We start from the raw sequence: 9,870 nt of genomic DNA, 5'->3' as shown, positions 1-9,870 counted from the left end.
CCAAGACAGGCCAGAAGAGGGCAGCATACCCTGTGGAACTGGAGGTATAGACACTTGTGAGCCTCTGGAGATGGGTGCTGGAAACTGACTCCAGGTCATCTGGAAGAGCAGCCAGTGCTCTTAACCACTGAGCCGTCTCTCCAGGCCCCAGATTGCATACTTTTTGAAAGTACTGTATCGTCTGTATATGTGTGTGTCCTAGTGTTCTGAACATAATATTGGTTCAATAAATACTGGAAGAATAAGGGAGGACAGGGAGGAAGGGAAAGAAGGGAGGGAGGGAGGGAGGGAGGGAGGGAGGGAGGGAGGAAGAAAAGAAGGAAGGAAGGAGAAAGGAAGCCACACCAGTATTGTTTTTTGTTGTTGTTCTCTTTCTGAATACAGGAATACTGTGGTCCATTTTGGAATTTGGTTAACAAAAATTCCAAGGAACAGAAATGTTTTGTTTTGTTTCCTTCTCTTGCAAGAAACTGAAGGGTCCACTGAGGACTAAACCTATATGTAACCTTGACTGCAAATGGCAGAATTGGTCTTCCCTGAGCTACTCTATTAGCTAGAGTGTTAACACCTTGGGTTGTCCTCCTTTCAAAATCACTAGCAAGAGCTTCACTGCTTCTAGGCTGGAGTCTGTGCTAGCCCCTGGGAGCTGCTGCTGTTACTCTGAAACAGAAGAGCACGCATTGCTTACAAGACACACAGTAGTCCTTGTATGATCAAACTCTTTAAAGGGTGACTGGAGAGGACTGGGCTCTTCCTGCTCTTAGAGATTATAGTAGAATTCCGGCACGTTAAAGCTGGAAGGAAAATCATTTCTTCGTTTACAGTTTAGGAAATGGGTCCTTTAATACTAAAGAAAGACACCCAATAGCCTGCCTTCGACCGCTTGATTACTCAGCAACCAAGAGATGTGACGTCAGACTATGTGTTACTATGAACTCCGTTGTTCTTTGACTTCGTGATTCTGTGTTGGACATCCAACAATAAAACCTCCAAGCAATGGGCTCCACCCTCTCCTCTATGGCCCCAAAGAAAGAGTACGGATGGCAGGGAACAACCGTGTGGAAGCTCACAGTCTTGTCAGTGTTTTCTAGAACTTTCTTTCCTCTGGCATCGGCTGCCACAGGAAGCGGTAAAGCTATTATCTATACATTCAGCCAAATCACCGTTTCCTGATTCTAATGTTTAGCAACCGCTTTTGAATCATCCCCCCACTTCCCTTCTATTTCAGTTTGAGGTTCAAAGGCACACAGGAGGGAAATCGTCACGTAGCTGAGCAGAGTGGGTCCCTGAGGCCACTGCGGTCCCATCACTAGTTTGCTCTAACCTAGGCACACCACTTCTCTTCTGAACCCTAGGTTTTCTCAAATTCCTTCCAGATCTGAAACTATGAGTTTCTGGAAGGGAATCTGCAGGTCAGTTGCTCTTGGAAGGGAAAAACATGTCATCTAGCCCTCTGGATATCTTCCTAGCCCATACTGCTGTCTGTGTGTGTGTGGTGTGTGTGTGTGTGTGTATGTATGTGTGTGTGTGTGTGTGTGTGTGTGTGTGTGTGTGTGTGGTGTGTGTGTGTATGTATGTGTGTGTATGTGTGTGTGTGGTGTGTGTGTGTATGTATGTGTGTGTGTGTGTGTGTGTGTGGTGTGTGTGTGTATGTATGTGTGTGTGTGTGTGTGTGTGTGGTGTGTATGTGTAGTTGTAGTGGTATTTGCTCCTCCCATGACCTTGGGCTATACGGCTCAAAGGAGACGGTGCTTCCTGCCATTGTACGTGACCTCTTATAAGGAAAGGAGAGAGTGGACGTGACCTCTTATGTGTTTCTCAGAGTGCAACACCGAAAGACTCAGAGAAGCAGATTGACTGGTACCTGAAGCCTGCCAGCATCTCACATGATGCAGAAATGGAAGCAGAGGATGCTGGCCTTCGGGCAGCAGAAACTCTTCACTGAGCACAAATGGGGTTTAAGGAAAGAGGTTTTGGGGTCTCCTTGGATGCTGCTTTAGACCTCCATATCTCATTGTTTAGTGAAAAATTAGTTTCCTACTTTGGGCAGCCCAGAGTTGCATCTTGGCCTTGTTTGCAAACCAGGAGAGGGGTGAGGAAGGCCTCCAGAGGCTCCCCACCCCCACCCCTGCACTCCCTCACTGGCAGTACTGACACCCGTGATCTGGAAAATGCACCACTTGGGGCAGGGCTCCAGCAGGGGTATCAGAATTCCCCTGCTAAGCATGGTTGGGTGCTGTCCTCTCCTGGGACTACAGAGGTCTTCCACCTTCCCTTCCCAGCGCATCTTCTCCCTCAAGGTGAAGATGTTGGATGCTGAAGTTTTGTTTTGTTGTTTTTTCATGGGCAATCTTTTCATTTATTGCTGTCTTCTTTAATTTCTTGAACAAATGTTTAGTGTTTCACTGTAGAGATTATAAATCTTCTTGACTAAATTGTCTTAGGAGGAGGCTGACGTTTTAAGCCACATTGTGGTGTTAGAGGAGAAATGAAAATCTTGGCTGGTCTTTGGCGTTCTTGGTCTGGCTTTTGTATTGTAATTGTTTCTCATTTAAGGGACAGCCCCACCTCCTGAGGATGCTGGGTAGGGATGCCAGGTGTTGATATGACTGCTGTTCCAATGCTGAGCAACATTTTACATCCTGAAGCCTGCTCAGAGTAGAAATCAGCTCTGGGGCAGGGGGATCGCCATATGCAGAACTGCCCTGGTGAGGACAGCAGGTTGTCTGTCAATGTATAAAACCTACGTATGGCCTGGACCACAGAGATTCCACTGGAGGAGAAATTAAACCTGTCTCACACACCAATCCCAGAGCTCTGATTACATTTACAGAGGTCATGGCCTGCATTCTGTCACCATGGAAACCTCTCAGGCTGCCATGGTGTTGTCTGTGTGTGGGGTTGATATTTAAAGGCAAAGTCAGGCATTTGCTCTCCTCCACCAGCCTGTGTGAGATGAGATGAAGAAATGCATCTCTAAGAGGCAGGTCTTTGTAGCAGGCCAGGTTTGCAGGGAAGAGAGCCCGGGGGTGGGTAAAGACGCAGGATAGCAGGCTAGGAGTGCAGTCACAAAAGGTCTCTACCTTTGTAGGGAGAGCAGCGGCCTCTCACAGACACATGGACCCTCGTGTTGAGCCGAGGCCCATTTCCTCTGATTCCTTTTCTAATTGGTGAGCACTCGTCAGAGGAACCAGATGGAGCTGGGGAAGCCCCGTCTGCCTCGATGCCCTTGGTGGTTTTGGGTTCGCACATCTGGTGGCAGTTTGAATTGTGCTGATAACAATGCCGTTTATGAAGGATCCCTAGTTCTTCCAAAGACCCCCGCAGCACTGTCCTGGAAAAAGCTACCAGGGGAGTGACTTATCAGGAGTCCCAGGTGCTGGGAGAGGTAAATAACACCTGATTCAAGCGAGGGAGAAAAGAACACAAGTGCTGAGTCGGCTGTGACCATCAATTTTTTCCTTTAGTCTGAAGACAATTATTTCCACACCATTGAATGGATGTAGATAACAGACACCTTAATAGGCTGGGAGCAGAGGCTGTTTAGAGGAGATTTTAAGCACCATGAGCATAAAATGAACGGGAATATTCTGCAATATGCATCTTACAACTTGTCATTAAGTGGATGGCCTCGATGATGGGATGCAACAGTCTTTGATTGGAATATTGAGTTTGGGAAAAGGAAATTCTGCATCAATAGTCTCGCGATGCGGAATATCACACATTACTCAATAAGACATGTCATCATGTTGAGAGTGTGTCCGCTAAAAAGTACAGCAGCAGATCAAATCAGCTGGAGACCTTTCCTTCAGGGGTTCACAGCTGCTCCCTGAAGCTTTTCAAAGTCCTCGGGGGTAGAAGCTGTTAGATCTTGAAATTACAACTTAGGAAATGAAGTGAATCTACTTCTAATCCTCTAAACTATGGGGATCTTTTCTTTTTAAAAAAAAAAAATTAATTTTTTATTTTTATTTCTCCATGACTTCATTTGTTTCCTCCAGATTCTCATTCTCCTCTTTTCAGAGCCTTGTCAGAGGGGGGGGGGCAGCCTCCTTCCCTGCCATGCCCCTCCCCACTCGTCCAGTCCAAACCTTTTGCAGGCTTTGCCCTGCTGACAGGCCTTACTCCTAGGACCTAATCTGCCTTCTGATTGGTTCTTTACAGATCTGTATTTGTGGTGGAGCCATGGTTCCTGCCACAGTGAGTGAAAGGGGAAGCTACCATCACATGCCTTCCAAATCAGGGGTTTCTCTTTGGAGGGCACTACCCATGTTCTAGAATAGATGGGGCAGAGAGGAAGTCTCTGGAGGTGGCCAGGGAAATCTCATCGCTCTGATTCGTTAGGACCTGATGCTAAGGGAGCCACATTCGATCCATCTCCTTACAAACAAGCTCATTTCATGAGGTGAAAAACTCTCATCCTTGGGGACTAACACCACCCATATTTTGTGGAACCACTCCTTAGATACATCTTTAGTGAGGAAGTGAGGTCGAGTGAGAGCGTGTACATGGTTTGGCTGACATTGATGCAGTGACCACCATGATGTAGGCCACTGCCAATGATATATATAGCTTTATATATGCCTACTAGACCTTTCTAACAACTTTGAAACAATGCCGCCATCATCATCATCATCATCATCATCATCATCATCATCATGCACAACGAGGAAACTTAAATACAGTGAAAAATTGGTAATTTGTCCAAGTGGCAGATTGGAGGGCAAGGCTGTCTAAACAGAAATAGAGACAGTTTATTTACTTATTTATTTTGCAACAGGGTCTCACTCTCTGCAGTCTTGGCTGACCTGGAACTTGCTGTGTAGTCCAGGCTGGCCTTGAACTCACAGAGAGCCTCCTGTCTCCGAGTCCTGAGTGCCGGGATTAAAGACCACACTCAGTGAGACAGGTAATGAAGGAAGGGAGACACTCAGGGAGACACTCGTGAGAATGGGAGTAGCCAGTGGGCTGAGAGAAAGCCCAAAAAGCTAAAAGGGGAAGACCTGACAGACGTTGATAGGGACAGGAAAGGGGAGAAGAGAGGCTGAGCTGAGGAGGGCTGCGAGCCAGAAGGAAGCCTTTTCTTTTCACTTTTACGGCTAGAGGGAAAGATGGATGAGAAGAGAAAACAGTGAGACTGGACATGTGGAAGGTGGTGGGAGAGGGTGGGACCCTGACTTCTAGTGAGGGACGAGAGGAGGAGGAGGGACAGTTCTTTCTCCAGAAGGAAAGAGGAAACAGGAGGAGCAAACGACAGACTGAGAGTGTCGCATCATACAGGAGAGACACTGGGAAAAAACGCTGCCGTGTGGGAAGTCTCAAGTGTTTATGAACAGAGATTTAAAGCTGGGCTTGGTGACATGTGCCTGCAATCCCAGCACTCAGAAGGCTAAGGCGGGAGGATTGCCATGGGTTTGAGGCCAGCCTGGGCTACATAGTATATATTACCCAGCTGCAGCAAAACCCCTTCTCCGAAAGTCATATATACAATTATATATACTCTCTGTATATAATGAGCTCATGAAGAGGTCAGAGAAAAACCTTTGGGAGTTGGTTCTCTCTTTCCACTGTGGTTCTGAGAAGGGAACCCAGCTCGTCAAGTTTACATTGCAGGGCCTTTACCTGCCGAGCCTAGAAATGTTTCCCTTTTAAATTACTATTATTGTGTGTTATGCCATTCTGAACGACATTCACTGAGGCAAGGGATTCCCTCCGGTGTTGAGATACTCTGTCCCGGCTGTTTTTCTTTCCAACCCCAGGAGTGCTTCTGATTATATTTGCAAGTACGGTGACCCTGGTCAGGTGACCCCACCTCCTCCAGAGCACTGTGCAACACTGGCCAGACTTTCCTACCAGCTTTTAAGCGATCACCTTCTCACACCTTGGATTTCACTGCCTCATCCTGAATTCTAAGACATGTGGGAAGCTGAGGAAGAAGAAAGGAAGGAAGGAAGAGAAGAAATTAAGGAAATGATTTTTAAAAATCTTTTAAAATAATAGATAAAAGGAAATCAAAGAAAGCCTGCCCAACTCTCTGTTATTCTTTCAAGTGCCTTAATTATTCCCACCCCCAGCAAGAAACGATCACCTCTTCATCTTGTTTTCCAAAGTTATCATGCCTGCAAATGTCCAGCCCACAAGATTGGCCTTGGCCCCAGCTGCCTGTCATGTAGATTAAGCCCATGGACTGCCTGCCTGCACATCTAACTCAGAGAGCACAGCCTCATCTGGCCGAGGCTGTCACATTCTGAGTCCCTCCACAGCCCTCTTCCCATTCCCAAGAGAACCAATCAAAGGCAGAGAGTCAGAGTCAGCAACCTCTTTGGCTTCCTGGTCCTCTGCTGGGCTCATCTGTGCCCGAGGAGGATGTCTAATGTGATCTTAGAGATAGGTAAAGTAGAGTCTAAGGCAGTGGGTTGTGTGGGGGGTGGGTAAGGGTGGGTAGTGTGAGGGAACTGTAATAGTAAAGAGAAAAGACAAGGAATTTTGTTACCATTTAAGTGGACCAACAGTAACTGCTTCCCAGAACTACCCCCAGGTTGTAACTATTTATCTTAGGTATTATTGTGATCCATCAGAACTTCACTCCAGTACCAGGATCCTAATGGCAGCACAGCTTCTGGAAGGCCCTGGTCAGAGCACCAAGTCTGATCCTCATCCTGACTTCGATCCCCATAAAGATTCTTTCAGCTGTTTGCTTGTGTGTGTGTGTGTGTGTGTGTGTGTGTGTGTGTGTGTGTGTACTTGTCTATACACATACGTAGAGGCCGGAGGGTGTCAATCCTCTTTAGCAGTGGTCCACTTTGGTTTTTGAGGCAGGATTTCTCACTAGGACCTGGGATCCCCTGATAGGCTAGGTCTGAGGTCCATCAAGTCTCAGGATCTGCATGTCTCCATCTCCCCAGCTCTGGGATTACAAGAGCATCCACTATGCCCAGCTTCTGGTGTGGGTGCTGGGGCTCACCCTCAAGTCCTCACACGTGTGCTGTGCACACTTGATTCACTAAGCATCTTCCAGTCACTTCTTTCTTTCTTTTGGGATGGTATCTCACGGTGTATACTTGACTGGCCTGGTACTAACTGTGAAACCTAGGGTGGTCTTGAACTTTTGGCAATCCTCCTGCCTTAGCTTTCTGAGTTTTGGGATTACAGTGTGCACCACCACATTCAGCTCTCTTGAATTCTGATTGTCCCTCGTATATTCTCAGCCTGGACCTCAGTGAGAGCCTGCTATGGGAATGTTTTCTGATATGTTGTTTCCAATAACAGAGAATTTAGGAGTGTGAGCTGGAAAGGGAGATCATCGAAAGTTCATGCTTGTGAGTGTGTGTACAATAGTGCCCTCCTAATTCGAAGGGTTAGCTAATCAGTAATAGTAAGAATTCTGGCAGGTGGTATAAACCCTGCACTCGAAGGCCACAGAAGAGATAGAGGGATGTGCCCACACTAGCATTTTGTGCTGTCTCCACCTTCGAGGTGGCGTGATGCAAAGTGTTGCTTTCTGGGACCTTGAACAGCACATGGCGAGGCCAGTTTTGGGCACTGACTACGCACATCATCTCTCCTTCCACATCCCTTAATGAAGTGTGCCACGCTCGTCCTCATTAGGCCTTAGCACAGTCAATAAGAGAGTCAATAAACCTGGCTGTCGGGGTTGGGGTGGAGAGGCTGAGATGCGGCATGGCCCATCCACAGGGCGGACGTCAGCACTGCCATGTGTCGTGACCCAGTGTTCAGGGATCAATAACGGGCCGAGGAGAAAGCCTCAGAGCCTGCCCTTGGCAGTCTCCTCCCAGACCCACCGAGCCCAGTGTGGAACAGTGCCAGCCAGCTTTGCCTGCAGTTGTTTGGGACCCCATGACATTTTAGGGGCCAGATGCTTTTGCTTTTTTGTTTTTTGTTTGTTTGTTTGTTTGCTTTTTTTCTGATGGAGCCCTCTGGACATCCTGTGGATTCATACTTAGTGAGTGCCCACCTGGCAAGGGGACATGCAGACAGTATCCCCAAGTAGCCCAGAGGCCAACATGGACTCCATTCTCTGCGTCTTCTATCTGCTGACGGCGTGTGAGGAGTCCCAGTGGACAGGGCATGCGTCTTTCGCATGCTGTGTGGCTGGACTCCATTTCTGGCTGCTCTGCCTCTCACTCGATACCCTTATCTTATCTAATTACAAGGAATTTCAGATGAATTTCGTGGCCTCTGCTCCCTGGGACCTCTTATCTGTGAGGGCCTTGTATTTTAACCTTGTCATTCTTTTGTTGCTCGCCTTGAGGGGGTGATGGCTAGAAGGGAAGGATGTTGGAATTGGGGTGGGGGAGGGGAGGAAGAGGAAGGCAGACAGATCTGGACCGCTGCCTGTGTGCGGAGACAGCTGGCTGCTCTCTTCCATGACAGCCACATGGTACCCAGCCACACAGAACAGGACCCGGGCAGGGACTCGCCTGCTGCCAACCTCTCCAGATCGCTCTGATATTTCCGACAGAGCAGTAAAGGACTCTTGACTATCACGATTTTTTTTTCTTTGCCTCTCTCCCCCTCCTGTAAGACTCCTCCATGCCGTTTCCATGGCTACCCCCAATCAGATTTGGCTTCCTGCGAAATTGGATTTCAAAGAAGGACAAGGCTTCAAAGGAATTTGTCCATTTAACAGAATGTCATTAGGAGTGAGGCTGACTGCTGAACCAGGGTCCTCAGATGATTAAGGAGGGGCAGCACTCATGTGTGGAGGCAGGCCTCTGTCTGCAAGGGGGTGCCTTGATGCAGCATGACAATGGTGTATTGGAAACTGCCAGTCACCACCACACATACCTGACTTCCACCCCCCCCCCCATCTCCGTCACTCTAAAACCCAGAGATCCACAGGGGGAGGAATGCCCGGAGAGCACCTACCCTGTGAATTTTTGCTTCTCCCTAGGTGGGAGTGAGTTAAGACAGGCGGCATGGCCTGGGCTTCTGCCCTTTGTCAGATAACTCATGAGCTCCTGGCCTCCGTGGCTCTGCTGCCCAATGTCTTTAAATAAGGGGGGGGGGGCACTCTGGGTTCTCTTCAGATCCTAGAAATACTCAGCCTTTTACTAAAAAAGGGGGAAGGGCTGTCCTTTCTCCATTGTTGAAAGAGAAACTGAGGAAGTCTGTGTGACGCAGAGGGAAGACTAACCCTCCCCTTCTGAAAACCAGTTTTATGTTTACGAGGAGTCGGAGAGTAGTTCAGAGGATGCCCACACAGCCTCCACTTTCAAACACGCACATACCCGCAGATAATTCTAGAGCAGCTTCAGTTTTATCAGGGGGGACAACAAGGTAGGGAAAACTGCACCAGAGGCATTGGTCACATCTGGAGCCTGGAAGAGGCGGCTGATCCCACCGATCTATTTCACCAGGTAAAGGGCAGCACCAAAGAGTCAGGTCCTCTGACGACCTTGACCAGCCTCTATCTCAATTCAACTTGTTGCAGCTTATAGGTGGATCATGAGGCCCTGAAACCAGGGTACCATTCCTTTCTTGGATGTCAGGATCTGATAAAACAACAAAACAAGACACAAAAAAACCCGCCACCAAATGCCTTAAAAGTGAAGTCCCTAACCTTGAGATTGCCTCTTCGTGGGGTGTGTACGGGCGGGCGCCTGGACTAGGAGACATGTGCTTTTGCCTTGTGCAAAAGTTTCTTCTTTCTGCTCTGGCTTCTTCTCATACATTGAAATCAGCATCACCCTCATCCCCCAGGCTGATACCCGGTCACCACTCCTAACCCTTCCTACACAGTCTGAGAACAGAACTCTCTCTCCCTCTCCCTCTCCCTCCTCCCCCCCACTCTGGAGATGGTAGAGGTGAAGAAAGATATAGAGACCACATGTTAGATCATTTTCACCT

Source organism: Peromyscus leucopus, chromosome 8b, assembly GCF_004664715.2.
Source record: "Peromyscus leucopus breed LL Stock chromosome 8b, UCI_PerLeu_2.1, whole genome shotgun sequence".
In the NCBI taxonomy this organism is placed as follows: Eukaryota; Metazoa; Chordata; class Mammalia; order Rodentia; family Cricetidae; genus Peromyscus; species Peromyscus leucopus.
This window is presented reverse-complemented; position numbering follows the sequence as displayed.